The sequence below is a fragment of the Schistocerca serialis genome, chromosome 1 (genome assembly GCF_023864345.2).
Source record: "Schistocerca serialis cubense isolate TAMUIC-IGC-003099 chromosome 1, iqSchSeri2.2, whole genome shotgun sequence".
Taxonomy (NCBI): Eukaryota; Metazoa; Arthropoda; class Insecta; order Orthoptera; family Acrididae; genus Schistocerca; species Schistocerca serialis.
Window position 1 is genome coordinate 200,538,185 of NC_064638.1, and position 21,527 is coordinate 200,559,711.

Sequence of the window (21,527 nt, forward strand, 5' to 3'; positions counted from 1 at the left end):
ACTGATCATAAGAGAGGCTCAAAGGGCAAGAAGACCAACCCTGCTGGATGAGGTGGACTTCCTGTTTGAGTACACGGTCAGTCACTGCTACCCTGGCAAGTAGGGCTCTAGATAACCGTCTACCAGTTGGCCAGAGGAGACATCCAAATGAAAACACAAGAGCTGCTGCTGATAACCTAAATGAGCCCAGACCAATGGGCAGCTGGAAGAAGGCATCTGATTTTTGTGTGTTGCTTCGTGGAGCAAAAAAATGAATATCATAGTTGTATTTTGAAAGGAACGAGGTCCACCACTGCAACCAGTGGATCATCTTATTGGGGATGTGGCCGAACGGATTAAATAATGAAATTAAGGGCTTGTGATCCATAATTAGTTGGAATTTGGTGTTGTACAAGAAAATGTGAAATTTGATGACTGCATACACAATGGCCAGAGCCTCCTTTTTGACATGAGAATACTGGACCTGTGCAGGACTGAGAGTTTTAGATGCAAATTCTAGTAGCTGCTCTGATCTGTGTGCATTATGATGATTAGATTAGATTAGATTCAATTTTATTTTCTTTCCATAGAAACAAAAAAATGAGATGATGGATGTGGAACAAGCCAGATGGATGATGACCATCTCCATACTGTGCTGCGAGACATCCATAGCCAAAAGTAACGGTTTATTGGGATCAAAGATAGCTAGATATGGTACCAACCAGATTCATTCTTCCACTGTGGTGAAGGGCTGGTCGCATGCTGGAGACCAGACAAAGGGAGCACTTTTGTGTAGAAGGAGATGCAGTGTATGTGTGTGTGCAGGGATGCCCCGGGAATGAACTGTTGGTAATAGGCAATTTTACCTAAAAATGCCTGCAGTTCACAGAGTCACAAGAGAGGGGGCAGGTCCATAATAGCCCTGATAAAGACTCTCCATGGCTTGGATGCCCTTCCAGAAGATGATGTGGCCTATCTCCATGACATGCGTGCAATGTTGATAATTGGAAGACAACAACAAACATAAGGTGTCAAATGACAGTGAGGAAGTTTCCTGCAATGGGGTCAACTGCCGCTGCACCTGATATGAGGTGGGAGAAATACATGACAAAAACACTGCATGACATACCTCCATAACATAAAATGGAAGGCATGAAAATGCTGCCATAGATGGTGTACATATGCCTCCTCAATCTTCCACCAACTCACTGAACAACAGGAACTGTGGAGCAAAGGGAGCCAGAGATGAATGTTTGGAGAGAAATGTTGGCAAAGCTTGTTGCATGACCATGATGATGTCCTTCTATTGCTGCACCAACATTTGAATCAGAGACTCCATGCCACGACAAATAAGCGAAAAGCAACTGCACAATGAAAGACGCATGAAGATATGACCACAGTCATCACCACTGTGTTCTAATCTCACTACAGATCACACAACAAACTTTTTTAAGTCTAGGAAATAACATATTGTAAGGGGGGGTGGGGGCACACTAGCCAAGGAGTGGTTCACAATCACAGTCCAATAACACATATGCAGAAGTAAACACGTAAATGAGTTAGAGCTGGTTGGGCCCACCTCTGAAAGCCATTTGCCAGCTGGGAGAGTGTACATCCATGAATGGTGGATTCTCATGGTTTTCGAATTTTTAGCTGCATCTGTTAACCTCTGTGGCGTATCTTATGACTGCACTCCCGGATGTTGGTGGTGGATCTGTGTGGGTCATTACACAAGTACTTTAATCTTAAAATGATGGCAACGTGCTTCAAAACACTACCTAGAAAGAAGAAAAAAAGACATGGACATCACCAAATCCCAACTTGATCATGTCATCATCTTCAGATGTAATTTTTAAAAAAATCAAGAACATTACAGTCAAGAGCGAAATGGGAATTGCTTTAGATCACTACCTAACTGAGATCCACATGACATTTACTCCAGAACATAAAATCATGAAAAAAACCAGTGCAATTGAGAAAATTAATAATGAAACTTCGAAGGAAATGGAATATGATTTTCATAAGATGTTGAAGAAAGTGAATATTTATACTAACAATTTTACAGAAACAATTAAAAATATTACATTTGAAGTAGCTGTAGGGAACAAATAAGGAAAGGACCAATGGTGGAATAATAAATGCGAAGGAGTACTTAGACAAAAAAGAAAGCTTGAAACAACTGTTATAGCAGGAAAACAAGTAGTAATCGTAAAATCTATCAGTTTGAAAATAAGCAAGCAGATAAAATTATTAGGGCACAAAAAAGTTGCTTGGAAAAAGAGCAACTTAAAACTACAAAAAACTTTAAAAAATATTATACAAGAGACTGTTATAAAACATTCATGAACTGTATGTCTGTGACCAAGTGAGGTGGCACAGTGGTCAGCACAATGGGCTTGCATTTGGGAGGATGAGGGTTCAAATGCCCATACTGCAATACTGATTTAGGTTTTCCATGATTTCTGTAAATCACTCCACACAAATGACAGGATGGTTCCTTTTAAAAGGGCACAGACAATTTCCTTCCCTGTCCTTTCATAATCTGAGCTTGTGCTCCATCTTGAATAACCTCACTGAGACATTAAACTCTAATCTTCCTTCCTTCCTTCCTTTGTACATCTGGGGACATTCTGCAGTTGCTATGCTTCAGAAAAGTAAATTGAAAACTCACACTTAATAGTGAAGGTAACTGAGTTACTGTCAGCATATTTTGAAAAGCTATTGAACTCTGAAAAACTGACCAGACAATTGGAATTCCATGATAATATCCCAAATTAAAATTCAAAACCCTTGTGCATCAATATGATTAAAAGTTAAATCAAACAATTAAAACACAACAAAGCTCCAGCAGAAGTTGGCCCCGTAGCAGAAATTCTAATAGCTATTGGGGATCCAGGTGTCACAATTATAAAAGAAAAATAAGATAAGGTTTGGGACACTGAAATATTTCCATAAAACAGGAAGATTCCATTAATTCATCCACTTCATAAAAAAGGGGACAAAACAGATACTGGTGTCAGTAATTACAAAGGAATTTCATTTTTGACACTTAGAATACAAAATCTTATCATATTGTAGGAAAAGATAGATTGCTATGTCCCATAAAGACAAAATGTTAAGTTGCAGATAGTCACAATTAAAAGACTTACATAAAGCTTTTGGCCATGGCCTTAATCAGCAAAAGAGGTACACATACCATTTATATACACAAACAAGCCCACCTCATCCACACATGACCACCAGCTCCAGCATCTCGGACCAAAATCCAACATCCCATGGGATGCAAGCATCAGTCTGGAGGGGGCAGGGAAGGGGAAGGGACAGTAGTGTATGGGTGGGGAGAGAGACAAATGCTGTCTGGTGGAATGTGCAGGGGCTAGGTTGGAAACAGGCACAGTGTCAGTAGGTTGTGGGACAGGGAGGTGGAGAAAAAAAGGAGAGGAGCAAGGAAATATGGGCAGATATATTGGCAGAGGGCAGCAGACAAAGAAGGTCAGAGACAAGAATGGGGAGGAGATGATAGGACAGAGAGGGTGGAAATTGTTGAGCAGTCGGAGTGGGGACAGTATATGTAGGTTGAGGTTGGGATTCTTATAGAAGCAGAGAATATGTTGTAAGGCCAACTCCCATCTGTGCAGTTCAGAAAAGCTGGTGATGAAGGGGAGGATCCAGATGGCTTGGGTAGTGAAGCAGCCACTGAAATCAAGCATGTTATGTTCTCCTGCATGTTGTGCCACAAGTTGATCTACTTTGCTCTTGGCCACAGTTTGGCAATGGCCATTCATCCTGACTGGGTGGTAGTCATACCAATGTGAAAAGCTGTGCAGTGACTGCAGTAGAGCTGGTAAATGACAAGGCTGCTTTCACAAGTGGTCTGGCCCATGGTGGGGTGCGATAAACTAGTGACAGGACTAGAATGGAAAGTAATGGGTGGGTGGATTGGACAGGTCTTGCATTTGGGTCTTCAATAGGGATATGATCCTTGTGGTAAGGGATTAGGATTGGAAGTGGCATAGGGATGGACTAGGATGTTGTGGAGGTTGGGAGGGCCACAGAACACCACTTTTGGATGGTGGTAAGTATCTCAGGTATGATGTCCATCATTTCAGGGCATGATGATAGATAATGAAAGCCCTGGCAAAGGACGTGGTTCAGTTGTTCCAGTCCAGGGTGGTACTGGATGACTTAGGGGACACTCCTTTGTGGTGGGTTCTTGGAGATGATGGGAGGATTGGGGGTGTGAGGGGAAATGGCACAGGAGATCTGTTTGCTTGCTAGGTCTGGGGGATAGTGTAGTCTGTGAAGGCCTTGGTGAGACCCTCTGCATACTGAGCAAGGGAGCTCTTGTCACTACAAATATCCTCTCCCTGAGTTGGCAGGCTGTATGGGAGGGATATTTTGGTGTGAAAGGGTTGTAAACTATCAAAATTCAGGTATTTTTGGTGGTTGGTGGGTTTAGTGTGGACAGAGCTGCAGATGGAACCATCAGAGATACTACTAATGTGCAATTCCTACTCCATTCGTCACATCTCTGAAATTTGCTCCCTTGCCCTCCAGCACATGAAGGAGCATTTCAGACACCAATTCCATAAGTTATCCAACCTCCTGATATCCTACTGGCACCTCAATGCACCACTATCCAGTCCCTATCCTACCCATTGTATTCCTTCTCATCTGCCTCTCTAGCACCCTGCCTGGCTGACCTTTTCAACTTGCCACATCCCCCAAAACTCCCTACCAACTCTCCACCAAATTGAGAGCCAAAACATTAATGTAACAATGTTTTTTAACCTTTCCACTAAAAACCTCAGCTCCACAGAAGTTTCAGTCCTGTTGAAAGACATCACCTTTAACCCTACACCCAACTTGTCAAAGACCTACACTCCTGCTCGTGATCCCTGCAATGGAAGAAGTTCTTTGTCACCAATCCCTCAAATCAAAACAACTCTAATTACAACAGTCAACCCTGCCTCTTCCTGTTCACATCACCATCTAATGATGATCCTCCCCCCTCTCACCTAACCATGTGCTGATCACCTTCCAGAAATTCCTTACCTCCAACTTAATCTCACCATCCTTCCCCACGTCCCTTCCTCAGAGCACCTATCTTTCAGTCAAAGAAAGAATAGCTGTACGCAATCTCAAAACAAATCATTACCTAGTCATCTTAACTGCAGACAAAGGCTCCACTACTTTCAGTCAAAGAAAGAATAGCTGTACACAACCTCAAAACAAATCCTTACCTAATCATCTTAACTGCAGACAAAGGCTCCACTACTGTTGTTATGAACTGCAGTGACTGCCTGGAAGAAGGGCTCCAGCAATTGTCTGACTCCTCCACCTATTAACTCTGCCAGAGTGATCCTATCCCTTCTCCTTTGAAGGGGAGGTATACAAACAAATCCGCATGGCACCATCCTATGCCATCCTGTTTATAGGCCATCTAGGAGAGATCTTCTTAGCCTCCCAAAATGTCAAACCCCTAGTCTGGTTCAGGTTCATTGATGACATCTTCATGATCAGGACCCAGGGCTGAGATACCCTATCTGCATTCCTTCACAATGTCAACACCATCTCTCCCATCCATTTCACATAGTTCTCCTCAACCCAGCACGCCACTTTCCTAGATGTTGACCTCCTCCTCTCTGATGGCTCCATCCACACCTCTGTCACATATTAAATCCATCAACCACCAACAAACAATATCTGCATTTCCACAGCTGCCATCCCTTTTACACCGAAAAATCCCACCCACACAGCCTGGCATCTCAGGGACATCACATCTGCAGTGAAAAGAACCACCTTGGTTACTATGCTGAAGTTCTCACCAAGGCCTTCATAGACCGTCATTATTCTCCATACCTAGTCTGCCAACAGATCTCCCATGCCATTTCCCCTCACACTCCCAACCCTCTCACCACCCCCAAGAACCAGCCACAAAGGAATGTCCCCTTCATCACCCAGTACCACCCTGGACTGGAACAACTGAACTACATCCTTTGCGAGGGCTTTGATTACCTATCATCATGCCCTGAAATGAGGGCATCCTACCCCAGATACTTGCCACCCTCCTAAAGTGGTGTTCCATTGCCCACCCAACCTCCACAACATGCTAGTCCATCCCTATGCCACTTTCAATCCCAACCCCTTGCCGCAGGGATTATGTCCCTGTGAAAGACCCAGGTACAAGAACTGCCCAACCCACCCACCCTGCATTTCCTATTCCAGTTCTCTACATAAGATGCTTAATTTCAATCGCTGCCTCACTACCCAAGCCATCTGGATCTTTCCCTCCACCACCAGCTTTTCAGAACTGCGCAAATGGGAGTTAGCCTTACAACATATTCTCTGCTCCTGTAATTATCCCGACCTCAACCTACGGTAACATACTGTCCCCACATCCTCTACCCAAAAGTTTCCACCCTGTCTGTCCTATCATCTCCTCCCCATTCTTGTCTTGCACCTTCTTTGTCTGCTGCCCTCTGCCAATGCACCTGCCCATCTTTTCCTGCTCTTTTTCTCCACCTCCCTGTCCCACAACCTACTTACACTGTGCCTGTTACCAACCTAGCTCCCGCACACTTTGCCAGACAGCGTTTGTCTCTCTCCCCAACTATAAACAACTATCCCTTCCTCTTCCCTGCCACCTCCAGATTGCTGCTTGCATCCCACATGATAGTTGCATTCTGGCCCGAGATGCTGGTGTTGGCAGTCATGTGTGCATGTGGTGGGCTTACTTGTGTATGAACAGTGTGTGTTTATCTTTTTGATGAAGGCTGTGGCCGAAAGCTCTACATAACTCTTTCAGCCTGTCTGCAACTTAGCAAGTCTTCTTTACGATAAGTAAGTAGCAATCTAACATTTCCTAAGTTGTTGATATTCCTAGCTGGAGTTTCCATTGTTTGAAATCTTATGATGAGGTCTTCTCGACACATTAAATCCTCAATTAGAGAAACAAACTGGAAAGTATAAGGCCAGATGTAGGAGTAACAGATCCTGTCCAGAGAAAATCATATACCTTAAACAAATAATTAAGTAAATGAAAATATCAAATAAAAAGATAGTGCTGATATTTGTTGATTTTTAAAAGGCATATAATTCAGTAGACAAAATTCATTTCTCAAAACTCTGAATGAATTTGCAGAAGACAGGAAAACTGTGGAAATAACTACACAAACTCATACAAGCACAATATATAAAGTTAAATTTCTTGGAACAACTTCTCGTCTGTTCCGGATTGTATCAGGAGTCAGACAAGGAGACAGTTGGTCACCATTATTATCCAACTTTGTGCAGAAAAAGGTTTTAAGAGAGTGGAAAATAAAGGAAGAAAAATGAAGGGTTGGATCAAAAGAAGCAATAAATTGTTGGCCTTTGCAGACAATCTTGTAATAATAGATGGAACCTCGAAGAATGCAAAGAAAAAACTAGAACTTCTGAAGCAGGCAGCTGAGAAGGTAGGTCAGGTCTACAATATCATTTGCAAAGACATTACACATGACTAATGAAAATAATTCACTGAGAATTTTTAAAACCAATTGTGGCAGTATCAATAAAAAAGATAACTCCAAATATTTGGGTGAAAATACAAATGCAAAAAGTTGAAAAGAAACAATTAAAATCAGAACTGAAAAAAAAAAAAAAAAAAAAAATGAAAAGAGTATACGCGAAAGTGAGAAATCTATACAATAAAAAATGTTTTTCTAAAAATGTAAAACTAAGGCATTATAATACAGTTGTAAAACCAGATCTGTATGGGTCAGAAACACTACTTTTATCTGGATACAAAAAGCCATTACAAGATTTGGAAAAGATAGAAACAAGAATCATGTGAATAGTATTGGGTCCAAACAAGAACAAATATGGCAATTGGATTTTGAGACCAAATAAGGAAATTGACTCATTCTGCCCTAAAATAGCATATGAGATCAAGAAGACATGTTATAGTCTATGGACATCTAGAGAGAATGAAGGAAGATGGGTTAGCATAGAAGACTCACACATTCTTCCAGAATAAAAATACAGACAAAGAAAATGCAGATTGAACAGGAAGCCTCACTCATCAGAGACAAATTCAGACCAGAAGTTAAGAAATTCAAAGGTTTTCAGGAAGATAAAACAAACAGAAAACAGACAACTGGTGTCAAAAATCATCAGATGAGAGGAAAAGAGGTCATTCTGAGAAAATTAGAGTGTTTTTAATTAGACTTGAGGAAAAGAGAAATGAATAGTAGTCTTGACATGGTCCATAGTTGGCCTGTAATAAAATAATAAATAAATAAATAAATCTAGAAACTTCTTACTGCTTTTCCAGTAGAAACTTCTTACTGCTTTTCCAGTTACACAGTCAGGCTATTTACCTTCAAGTACTTTTCATGTATTTACACTTGTGAGCAACATACAAGGGTAATCCCAAAAGTAAGGTCTCCTATTTTTTTATAAGTACATAGACCTGTTTATTTCTACAATGGTTTACATCAGTTTACAGCTTGAACATTTAGCTATTTTTCAACATAATCACCATTTCTGTCGATGCATTTTTGTAGATGATGTGGCAGTTTTTGTATGTCCATGTCATACCAGCTCTCTGCCATGCTGTTCAGAAAGTTATGAACTTCTTTTTTCACCTTGTTGTCAGAGCTGAATCGCTTTCTGGCCAAATGTTCTTTTGACCTAGGAAACAGGTGACAGTCACTGGGCACCAAGTCAGGACTATGGGATGGGAGAGTGATTATGTTCCACTGAAACTGTTTCACGAGAGCAACGGTTTGCCAAGTCATATGTGGACGAGTGTTGTCATGGAGAATGTGTACACCCTTGCTCAACATTCCTGTTTTCCGATTCTGAATTGCCCATTTGAGTTTTTTCGGAGTCTCACAGTACCTGTCAGTGTTAATTGTGGTCCCAGCGATTCAGCTCTGATGACGAGGTGAAAGAAGAGGTTCATAACTTTCTCAACAGCATGGCAGTGAGCTGGTATGACATGGGCATTCAGGCCAGTAGCCACTACGAGGTTATGTGACATCGCAGTTATATGAAATGACAGACTTTGCTGTGGCAGCAGAAGCAACCTGCCCAGCAACCATTCCTAATTCAATTGTTCATGAGTGATTGTATGTAATTAATATATAGACATTTCCCAGAAGAGAAATGGATAGCTAGAAGTTAGAGGCTGGCTAAATGATTAATGCCAAAGGCCAATAAATTATATTTAAAAGTTAGAGGTAGTGAGAATTAGTGAAGCGCAGGGACAGGAAGAACAGGATTTCTGGTCAGGTGAGTACAGGATTATCAACACAAACACAAATAGTGGCAACATAGAAGTAGATCTAATAGTGAATAAGAAACCAGGAATGTTAGTGAACTACTGTGAACTACAAAGTGAATGCATTATCATAGCCAAATAGACACAAAACCCAGGTCCATCACAATAGCACATGCATATATGTCTACTAGCTCTGCAGGTAATCAAAAATTTGAAAGAATATATGATAAAATAAAGGAAATTATTTAGTCTAAGGTAGATGTGATGGAGAATTGGAATTCAATACTAAGAAAAGAAAGATAAGGTAAGATAATAGAAGAACATGTATTGTAGGAAAGGAAGGAAAAGGGAAGGTGCCTGGTAGAATTTGCACAGAACACAAGTAAATTATTGCAAATACATAGTTTAAGAATAATGAAAAAAAAAGGTTGTATGTATGGAAGAGACTTGGAGACACCAGAAGGTTTCAGGTTGTTATATAATGGTAATACAGAGATTTCAAAACCGGATTTTAAACTGTAAAAGATTTTGAAATTACACTCAACCATAATTTATTGGTAATGAATTGCAAATTAAACTGAAGAAATTGTAGAAAAGTGGCCACCAGAGCTACCAATAATCTTAGCAATTTCAAATGTTTCTTGATGGCACTGAAATTAATATTTAGATCACTCATCTTTGCAGTGATGTGGGAATGAAACTGGGACAGTTCTTTTGTATCTCCCTTTGTAAAAGAACATTTGAAAACAGTGCTTTGCTATCATCAGTTTCAGTTCTGTGACAACCAAGAGTGTCTGAACATAAACTTCTGTGCCACTGATAGCCTTTACATGTGACTAGAATTTCTTTGAGTGTTTTAGAGAACTTTTGATAAAATTCTACAACAGTAGTCATTGGAGGCATCATGTTGCCCATTTGACAGCGAAACACATTTTATTCAGCATTTCTCAATCTATAAGCCTATGCTTTATTTTATGCCTGTTGTATGTTAGTCAATGTTCCTTCAGGAGTTTCTTTACAGTGACTATAATCCAAATCAGATACCTCCCGTCATGTTAGCTTTTATTCTGAACTTGAGCCACAGTTCCTCTACCTGCTCCTGCAGAGAGAAAAATGTTTTGAGCTCCTCCTTGACCCCTTGAGATGTGACAGTACTGCCTGTTTATGTAGGTTACTGTAAATATAAATCTATCTACTTGTCTTAGTTCCCATTTTGTTCTTTAGTACAACTTTCTCACAGTCACTGACTCCAGCTTCAATGTGCACTTCTTCAAGAATTAAGGTCTATAAATTGCCATTAGATATAACATATTATATTCGTAAGTGGGTTTCAGAACAAATTGTTCAAAGTAACTTTCAGAGAAAGGATTTGTTATTGTATTGCAGGAGGTCTTCTTGTCACAAGAATAAAACTGTAACCATCCCAATTAGTTGTTATACAATTAAAGTCTGCTCCATCAGCAACAGTATTAAGGGGTATATATATGAATTAGCAAGCTGAGGGTTTTTCTGGCTTTTTCAATTACATCTAGTGGGAAGGGTGGTGGTTGCTAGAAGAATAAGTATCCTCTCATTCCTGATACTAAGTCTTGCCTAAAAATTTCACATGCAGCTTCAGTTTCTATTTAAGTTATTACAAGTTTCTTGTCTATTGTAATGAACGGATCACCTCTACTTCCTATTAGTCTTATACACCTCAGTGTATCACAAAAATCTTACTGCTGTTACATATGGCAGTGATTGATTATTATTTGAATGTCTCATTTGATTGCAGGCCAATATACACTGCACTGATAAGTTGCTCAAGGTGCTATTGTTAATGTTGTTATACTTGGGGCAGACAGATAATGTACTTGTAATCAGTTATAAAACACATTCATTGTTCTAGCTATGGAGGTATGTGCTCCAGAAGATGATGAGGTCCAAACATTCAAGGAGTAGTTTGCAATCCACAGCAGTTTTGAATCAAATATTTAATAGATACCTGTGAAATTAATGGACCTCAAAAATGGTAGTCAATGCCTTTTTTGTGTGTTGAAGACAGTCTTCAGAGTATATGTGATCAGTTTTTCAGAACTGTGTGACACACAGTGGGAAAAGGCTGAACTGACAGTATCATGCTTTTTCATTAAGGGAGTAATGGATTCACATTTCTGGTAGGTCAATTTTGGATAAACAGTTACTACTCAAGAGATGAGAAAACAACTCTCTGGGTCATGAAAAGGGGAATATATTCATAGTAGCATGTGTATTACCTTGAAGTTGCTGTAGATTTGCAGATATCAGTTATGTTTGTGAACAGTGACAGATGTCACCAAAACACTTCATTGATTATGTTGAAAACTGCAGTGTGTTTTTCAAGTTTTCCTTGAAGTAAATGTGCATTTACTCAACAGTATCATGTAAAGTGATTTTAATTCTGCCACCAATTCACCTTGACTATGGCTGTACAATTATTGACCTAAATATCAGAATAAGAATAAATATTGCTGTCTAATGTGTACACTTGGAAGATGATGGAATAAAATACTTATTGGCTAATGTGGCTCAAGAAGCAGTGCGTGTGAGAGTGTATAGGATGGTGGCATGCACTGTCAAGCTGCAGGACACTGTTTGATGCTGACCATGTCCACATAAAATGCAGTGCAAAAGTTAACACAGAGCTGGTATATGACATGACTGATCACAGATGGCTTTGCCTCTGGTGGAGTAGGTATCACATGCAAGGCTACCTGCACACCAGTCACCATATATCAGCTCTGTGTAGCTTTTGCATAGCTTTTTATTTGGGCATGGGCTGCCAATGCAAATGAATGGCCACAGTCAAATTATGACCAAGATAAAAGTTGATCACCTATGGGCAGAAACATGATGCTCAGCACAATATGATCAACCTAAAGGCTGCTTCATAATCTGTGCCATCTGGATACTTTCTTCCCTTGCTCCCCTGCGCCCTCCACCTACCAGCTTCTCTGAATTATGTAGATGGGAATAATCCTTACAACACTTCCTTCAACTCTCCAGTCCTCCTGGCCTCTATCTCTGCTAGCCCCCTGCCCCAGAGCCACATCCACCTTGTCACAGGACCCTTACTTCACACCATCATTTTACTCTCATATTTTCTCCTCAGGCCTGCCTCTTCGTATATTCTTTCTCCATCTCTCTTGCAACACACTCCTCCAGTTATTTATATACCATGTGGAACTAGCCCTGTCAACAGTGGGACAAGCTCACCAATACCACACTCCCATCCTGCCTGTTGCTGCCTCTCCCTCAGTCACCAGCCATTCTTCACTCCTCATTCCCCTAGCTTCTTCCTTTCCCCTCACACCTACTGCACCCAAGACAACCTTTACACCAGTAAAAGTTGGCTTCAGAACCAAGACTGTGTGTGTGTGTGTGTGTGTGTGTGTGTGTCACACACCTCAGCTGTTAGGTTAGTGGTTACTTTTACCCTTTCCATTATCTGTATTCCATCAAGATATAACACACACACAAAATTTTAATTTCCTGCCACATCACAAAGACTTTCATCATGCCTTAAAAAATCTGTTTCACTGAAGGAGAAGTACCATTCACAGTCCAAAAATATGTTGTATCACTAGTAAATATTTCATTAATAAATATTTGAGTAGAGGGGACCACTCACTGAGTAACAGAGGTTTTGAGTCACATCTTTGCTAGCTTTCAGAATAGAACCTTTGACAACTAGAGTACACAAAAACAAACACACCCACACACACATGCACCCACTCACCCACCTACCCACCCACCCACACACACACACTGAAACCCACCCACCCTTTCACACCTACAACCTTCCTCAACATTTAGAAATGCTGTAAATGTATCTTCAATCTAACTTTTAATCTGTGTTGTAGAGTCATTTGTTTAACATAAGTCTTTCAGTGCTCTGTTAAATTCTTCTCACAGTGTCCTATCCCCACCTCAATCCAAACGAATTCAAAAGTAATAGCAGTGTACATGGCAACAACACTAGGAGAAAGGATGATCTTCACTACTCAAGGTTAAATCTAACTTTGGCTCATAAGGGGGTAAATTATGCTGCCACGAAAGTCTTTGGTCACTTACCTAATAGCATCAAAAGTCTGACAGATAGCCACATAGCATTTAAAAGGAAATTAAAAGAATTTCTTAATGGCAACTCCTTCTACTCATTAGATGAATTGTTGGATACAGTAAGTGGGTAATTTCCCAAACCCCCACAAAAAAATAAAAATATTAAGTGTCATGTAATATTTTGTGTAATGTAATATCTTGTACCTGACACGTACCACATCATTATGAAGTGTTGTATTCATGATGTATGGAACAAGTACTAATTTAATCTAATCTAATCTAATCACCTTCATCTACTCCCTCCTCTCTTTCTACAGTATTGCCTTCAAGTTTGTTGCCCTTGGAAAGACATTCTGTATACAGGCTGTCCATAATTAAAGTTCCAGTTTCAAAATACTGTAGAAAGAGATCTACTGCTCAGAATTACATCAGATGCAGAGTGGAAAGTAAGAGAAAAAATACAAAAAATTTTACTACTGCAATAGATGGCACTGTAAGCATCAGAAAATGCACACCAACAGACGCAAGGCTTATGGCTGTACATCAGTTTCATTCCGAGATGCCCAATGCAACTGTCTCCATGAATGATTGTGCACTGCTGGCAGATCATTTTACAAGAATGGTGACTGCACCAGTAGCACTGCATAAGTTCAGGACACTCAAGGGTATGTAAAAGGCATTGTCTGGATGTCTGATAAATGTCTAGAGAAAATCATTATAAAATTTGAAAAGGTAGGTCCTATTGAAGTGCAGTGTGGCAGAGAGAGGAAAGCAATTGATCCAACATCTGCCAAAGATATGATCACAGCATTGCAGGAGGGGTCAAGTGGTGATGTGCAAACATGTAGTGCATGGGAAATTGCCCGGACATTGCGCATGCTTGTAAGCATGGTTCATAAAATCCTATGAAATGTTCTGTATTACTATCTATACAAAATCAAAATGTTCACTCTGGAATTTCTTGTTCATGTGGAAGTGGACAATGAACAGCCTTGGAACAATCTGTGGACAGGCAAAAGCCATTTGAACCTCCAAATCTCAAAGGAGATGTTATTATCTACATCTACATCTACATCCATACTCCGCAAGCCACCTGACGGTGTGTGGCGGAGGGTACCTTGAGTACCTCTATCGGTTCTCCCTTCTATTCCATTCTCGTATTGTTCGTGGAAAGAAGGATTGTCGGTATGCCTCTGTGTGGGCTCTAATCTCTCTGATTTTATCCTCATGGTCTCTTCGCGAGATATACGTAGGAGGGAGCAATATACTGCTTGACTCTTCGGTGAAGGTATGTTCTCGAAACTTTGACAAAAGCCCGTACCGAACTACTGAGCGTCTCTCCTGCAGAGTCTTCCACTGGAGTTTATCTATCATCTCCGTAACGCTTTCGCAATTACTAAATGATCCTGTAACGAAGCACGCTGCTCTCCGTTGGATCTTCTCTATATCTTCTATCAACCCTATCTGGTACGGATCCCTCACTGCTGAGCAGTATTCAAGCAGTGGGCGAACAAGTGTACTGTAACCTACTTCCTTTGTTTTCGGATTGCATTTCCTTAGGATTCTTCCAATGAATCTCAGTCTGGCATCTGCTTTACCGACGATCAACATTATATGATCATTCCATTTTAAATCACTCCTAATGCGTACTCCCAGATAATTTATGGTATAACTGCTTCCAGTTGCTGACCTGCTATTTTGTAGCTAAATGATAAAGGATCTATCTTTCTGTGTATTCGCAGCACATTACACTTGTCTACATTGAGATTCAATTGCCATTCCCTGCACCATGCGTCAATTCGCTGCAGATCCTCCTGCATTTCAGTACAATTTTCCATTGTTACAACCTCTCGATACACCACAGCATCATCCGCAAAAAGCCTCAGTGAACTTCCGATGTCATCCACAAGGTCATTTATGTATATTGTGAATAGCGACGGTCCTATGACACTCCCCTGCGGCACACCTGAAATCACTCTTACTTCGGAAGACTTCTCTCCATTGAGAATGACATGCTGCGTCCTGTTATCTAGGAACTCCTCAATCCAATAACACAATTGGTCTGATAATCCATATGCTCTTACTTTGTTCATTAAACGACTGTGGGGAACTGTATCGAACGCCTTGCGGAAGTCAAGAAACACGGCATCTACCTGTGAACCCGTATCTATGGCCCTCTGAGTCTCGTGGACGAATAGCGCGAGCTGGGTTTCACATGACCGTCTTTTTCGAAACCCATGCTGATTCCTACAGAGTAGATTTCTAGTCTCCAGAAAAGTCATTATACTCGAACACAATACGTGTTCCAAAATTCTACAACTGATCGACATTAGAGATATAGGTCTATAGTTCTGCACATCTGCTTGACGTCCCTTCTTGAAAATGGGGATGACCTGTGCCCTTTTCCAATCCTTTGGAACGCTACGCTCTTCTAGAGACCTACGGTACACCGCTGCAAGAAGGGGGGCAAGTTCCTTCGTGTACTCTGTGTAAAATTGAACTGGTATCCCATCAGGTCCAGAGGCCTTTCCTCTTTTGAGCGATTTTAATTGTTTCTCTATCCCTCTGTCATCTATTTCGATATCTACCATTTTGTCATCTGTGCGACAATCTAGAGAAGGAACTACAGTGCAATCTTCCTCTGTGAAACAACTTTGGAAAAAGACATTTAGTATTTCGGCCTTTAGTCTGTCATCCTCTGTTTCAGTACCATTTTGGTCACAGAGTGTCTGGACATTTTGTTTTGATCCACCTACCGCTTTGACATAAGACCAAAATTTCTTAGGATTTTCTGCCAAGTCAGAACATAGAACTTTACTTTCGAATTCATTGAACGCCTCTCGCATAGCCCTCCTCACACTACATTTCGCTTCGCGTAATTTTTGTTTGTCTGCAAGGCTTTGGCTGTGTTTATGTTTGCTGTGAAGTTCCCTTTGCTTCCGCAGCAGTTTTCTAACTCGGTTGTTGTACCAAGGTGGCTCTTTTCCATCTCTTACGATCTTGCTTGACATATACTCATCTAACGCATTATGTACGATGATTTTGAACTTTGTCCACTGATCCTCAACACTATCTGTACTTGAGACAAAACTTTTGTGTTGAGCCAACAGGTACTCTGAAATCTGCTTTTTGTCACTTTTTCTAAACAGAAACATCTTCCAACCCTTTTTAATATTCCTATTTACGGCTGAAATCATCGATGCTGTAACCGCTTTATGATCGCTGATTCCCTGTTCTGCGTTAACTTTTTCAAATAGTTTGGGTCTGTTTGTCACCAGAAGGTCTAATATGTTATCGCCACGAGTCGGTTCTCTGTTTAACTGCTTAAGGTAGTTTTCAGATAAAGCACTTAAAAAAATTTCACTGGATTCTTTGTCCCTGCCACCCGTTATGAACGTCTGAGTCTCCCAGTCTATATCCGGCAAATTAAAATCTCCACCCAGAACTATAACATGGTGGGGAAATCTACTCGAAATATTTTCCAAATTATCCTTCAGGTGCTCAGCCACAACAGCTGCTGAGCCAGGGGGCCTATAGAGACATCCAATTACCGTGTATGAGCCTGCTTTAACCGTGACCTTCACCCAAATCATTTCACATTTCGGATCTCCGTCAATTTCCTTCGATACTATTGCACTTCTTATCGCTATAAACACGCCTCCCCCTTCACTGTCCAGCCTGTCTCTGCGGTATACATTCCAATCTGAGTTTAGGATTTCATTACTATTTACATCTGGTTTCAGCCAACTTTCTGTCCCTAGTACTATATGGGCGTTGTGACAGTTTATTAATGAGAGCAGTTCTGGAACCTTTCTGTAGACGCTCCTGCAGTTTACTATTAGCACATTAATATTGTTATTCCCTGTTGCATTTTGCCTACTCCTACCTTGCTGCGTCTCAGGAGGGGTCTTGTCGGGCCTAGGGAGAGGATTCTCTAACCTAAAAAACCCCCATGTGCACTCCACACGTACTCCGCTACCCTTGTAGCCGCTTCCGGCGTGTAATACACACCTGACCTATTCAGAGGGACCCTACTTTTCTCCACCCGATAGCGGAGGTCGAGAAATTTGCACCCCAGATCTCCGCAGAATCGTCTGAGCCTCTGGTTTAAGCCTTCCACTCGGCTCCAAACCAGAGGACCGCGATCGGTTCTGGGAACGATACTACAAATAGTTAGCTCTGATTTCACCCCGCGAGCGAGGCTTTCTGCCTTCACCAATTCCGCCAACCGCCTGTACGAACTGAGGATGACCTCTGAACCCAGACGGCAGGAGTCATTGGTGCCGACATGAGCAACAATTTGCAGTCGGGTGCACCCAGTTCTCTCTATCGCCGCCGGCAGAGCCTCCTCCACATCTCGGATGAGACCCCCTGGCAAGCAGACAGAGTGAACACTGGCCTTCTTCCACGACCTTCCCGCTATTTTCCTAAGGGGCTCCATCACCCGCCTAACGTTGGAGCTCCCAATAACTAATAAACCCCTCCCCCCGTGTGCCTGCTCGGACCTTGCTGAAGGAGCAGCCACATGTCCACTCACAGGCAGAGCGGGCGATGCCACATGGCTAGCCTCCACATTGACCCTCCGCCTCGTGTGCCACGAACGCCGCTGAACCCGCCACTCCCCTTGGGGAGAGGGTGGCCCAACCACGCTCAGTACCCGCGAAGATGTCTCGACAGCAGGGACAGTGGGTGAAGCATATGTAACACCTGGGGTGTAGCTTGCGACGCACCAGACTCCCCACTGCCGCTACACTCTGAGGCAGCAGCCTGAAGACGGCTGACCGCGGCCATCAACACGCTCAGCTGTTCGCGAACAGTGGACAGCTCCTCCTGCATCCGCACACAGCAGTCACACATCCTATCCATCCTAAGGAATCAATTTACTGAAGAGAGTTAATCAAACTTTAACTAGACTGCTAATTCACTAAAGGCGGCAGTTTATTAACTAAACTGTGGTTGCTAGGCACTTCTTGTAGAAAACAATGAAAATAGCACTACCTGTCTCTGGACTGTATTGAAAACAAACACTAGCACTACTGGCACTATGGCTGACTACAGGGACTCTCTCTGACTGTATTCAAAACAAACATGAAATCTATGGAACACTATTAATAGCACCCGACAATTAAAGCTTCCTAAAAGCAAATACACACGGAAGAAGAAGTGACAAGTAAGAAAAGTACAGTTAATACTTAAATTAAGGTAGCTCGCTGCACAGCAGATGTGAAGCAGACGGCAGTTACGACAACACTGACACTACTGGCACTATGGCTGACTAAAGGGACCCTCTCTGACTGTATTGAAAACAAACACGAAATCTATGGAACACTATTAATAGCACCCGACAATTAAAGCTTCCTAAAAGCAAATACACACGGAAGAAGAAGTGACAAGTAAGAAAAATACAGTTAATACTTAAATTAAGGTAGCTCGCTGCACAGCAGACGTGAAGCAGACGGCAGTTACGATGACACTGACTCTACTGGGACTATGGCTGACTAAAGGGACTCTCTCTGACTGTATTCAAAACAAACACGAAATCTATGGAACACTATTAATAGCACCCAACAATTAAAGCTTCCTAAAAGCAAATACACACGGAAGAAGAAGTGACAAGTAAGAAAAGTACAGTTAATACTTAAATTAAGGTAGCTCGCTGCACAGCAGACGTGAAGCAGACGGCAGTTACGAACTGCAGAATATGGGCAATGGAAAATTTGCACACGCATAGACCAGCAACATTTCATTCTGAAAAGGTGACTGTGTAGTGCTGGTTAGTAGCATTATTTATTGTAGAGCCATATTTTTTTTTTTTTTGAGGAGATAGTCCTACAGCTCTGTTACCTGTACTGTTGCTCATAAATGCTATGAGAGTCTTTTGCACATCACTGTCATTGCATCCCTTCAGCAGTGTGGATGTGTGGGTAAGGTCATTTCTATGCAAGATGGCACTCCTTCGCAAATTGTACAACCAGTGGAATGGCTGCTGCAGAGGCAGGTTGGAAATGCTAAAATCATTTACCTACAGCCTGGATGTCCAAATCACCTGATCTTAATATGCATGACTTTTATCTGTGGGCTTATCTGAAAGATATTGTGTCTAATGCTCCAATTATGAACATAGCTGAACTGAAGGCACACATTATGTAACAATTTCTGAATGTGACCCCCGACACACTCCAATCTGTTATGGAACATGCTGTTTCTTAATTTTAACTTGTGGCATCAAGTAATGGAAAACATATTGAACATCGCTTGCACTAGTCTCATGACAATTAGAAACCAATGTCATTTTACTTTTTATGTTGCTTTTGGCCTCAGGACAATTAAAAACTAATGTAATTTTGTTTTTATGCAATTTTTGTCCTCAGGACAATTAAAAACTGATTTTTCCCATCTGATGTGGTAGGAACTTGCCATGGTGGATGGGCTTATCTGACTAGCAATGTCACAACTGTTGACATTATGAATCATTATGGATGGTATTATGAGAAACTCAAACCATAGCTGTCATATTGTGATTCATCTGTCATTTGTAGCGAACCACATTTACATTAAGGCACTTACAGTGTTATTTATTGGTAAAATTTTCGAAGTTTTGTTTTTCTTTTTTGTTCCATGACATTCCCCCGCATCCCCCCCCCCCCCCCCTCCCCTCCACCGCTCCCAGCGTTGATAATGTGTTGTTCAAATCTGATGTCATTCTGAGCAGTGGTTCTCTTTCTACAACATTCAGAAACTGAAACTTCAGTAATGGTCACCCTTTATTCCTCTCACCTTTCAGCTTTCCCTTCATGCTTAGTACTTGCTAGCCATCTGACTTGATATTCATACAGATGATTCTCTTTTCTCGAAAGATCTTGGCAATTTTTCCATAGATGGCATATATCATTCCCCTAGTTATGCATGATTCTACAGCTTTGCAATTGTCCTCTGGCCATTTCTGCACAGTCATTTTTCCACTTTCAGGAGTATGCCTTTTGCCTGCTTCATCTGCTGCACTTTACATTTTCAAATTTTGTAAATTAAATTCAGTATCTCATGTGGCATCCAATGATTTCTGTTGAGCCTTGTCTGTTTACCTTATTGATGCTCTGCTGCCTTCACTATTTCATCATTGCACTTCATAACCAATAAATTATGGTTAAAGGCAACATCTGCACCCGGAAATTTTTTGCAGTTTAAAATCTGGTTCTGAGGTCTCTGGCTTACCATTATGAAATTTATTTGAACCATTCCTGTGTCTCCAGATCACTTCCACACATACAATGTTCTGTCATGATTTTAAACCAAATATTAGTGATGATTAAATCATGTTCTGTGCAAAATTCTACCAGGCAGCTTTCTGTTCCATTCCTCTTCCCTAGCTCTTGATCTCCTAATATTTTTCCTTCTCTTACTTTTGCTACTACCAACTTTCAGCCACTTCCATTACAGTTAAATTCTGTCCTCCTTTACTATATGAATAATTTATTTTATCTCATTATACATTATTTCAATCTCTTCATCTGCAAAGCTAGTTGGCACATAAACTTCTTCTTATGCATTATTAGACTTACTTCTGCATTACCTGTATTTGATCTTATATTGCTAACCCTGTACTGACCTGATCAGAAGTTCTGTTCTTCCTGCTACCACACATCACTAATTCCCACTATGTCCACCTTGAACCTGTCCATTTCCCTTTTTATCTCTAACCTACCTAACCAATTAAAGGATCTAACATTTCACACTCCTACTTGTAGAAAGCGTTTTGTTCCTCCTGATTATGACATGCTCTGTTCTCCACCTCATGATCTGAGTGGGGGACGATTTTACCTCTGTAATATATCACCCAATAGGATTCCCTCACTATTCAACCATATAGTAACACTACCTGCCCATTGAAAAATAGCAGCTGTAGCTTCCCCTTGCTTTCAGCCATTTGCAGTACCAACATAATAAGGCCATGTTAGCTGACATTACAAAGACAGATCAGTCATCTAGATTGTTGTCTCTGCAATTACCGAAAAGGATGTGGCCCTCTTTAGGAACCGAGAGATAGCCTGACCTCTCCACAGATTCCCTCCATTGTGTTTGTATCTACTGTATGGCTGTGTGCATTTTTGAGACATGCAAGCAATTCTGTGTCGGCAAGGTCAAAGAACTAGCATTCTATGAGCTGGAGTGTGGAATGTTAGATTTTTTTAATCCAGGAGATATA

General features: G+C 41.2%; 1 protein-coding gene across 1 annotated transcript in view; it reads left to right on the top strand.

Annotated features, from left to right (window-relative positions):
• Positions 1 to 21,527, top strand: part of LOC126465352 (sulfite oxidase-like) — a 162,471-nt gene that overhangs the window by 71,753 nt on the left and 69,191 nt on the right. The gene's annotated exons all lie outside the window — the stretch shown is intronic.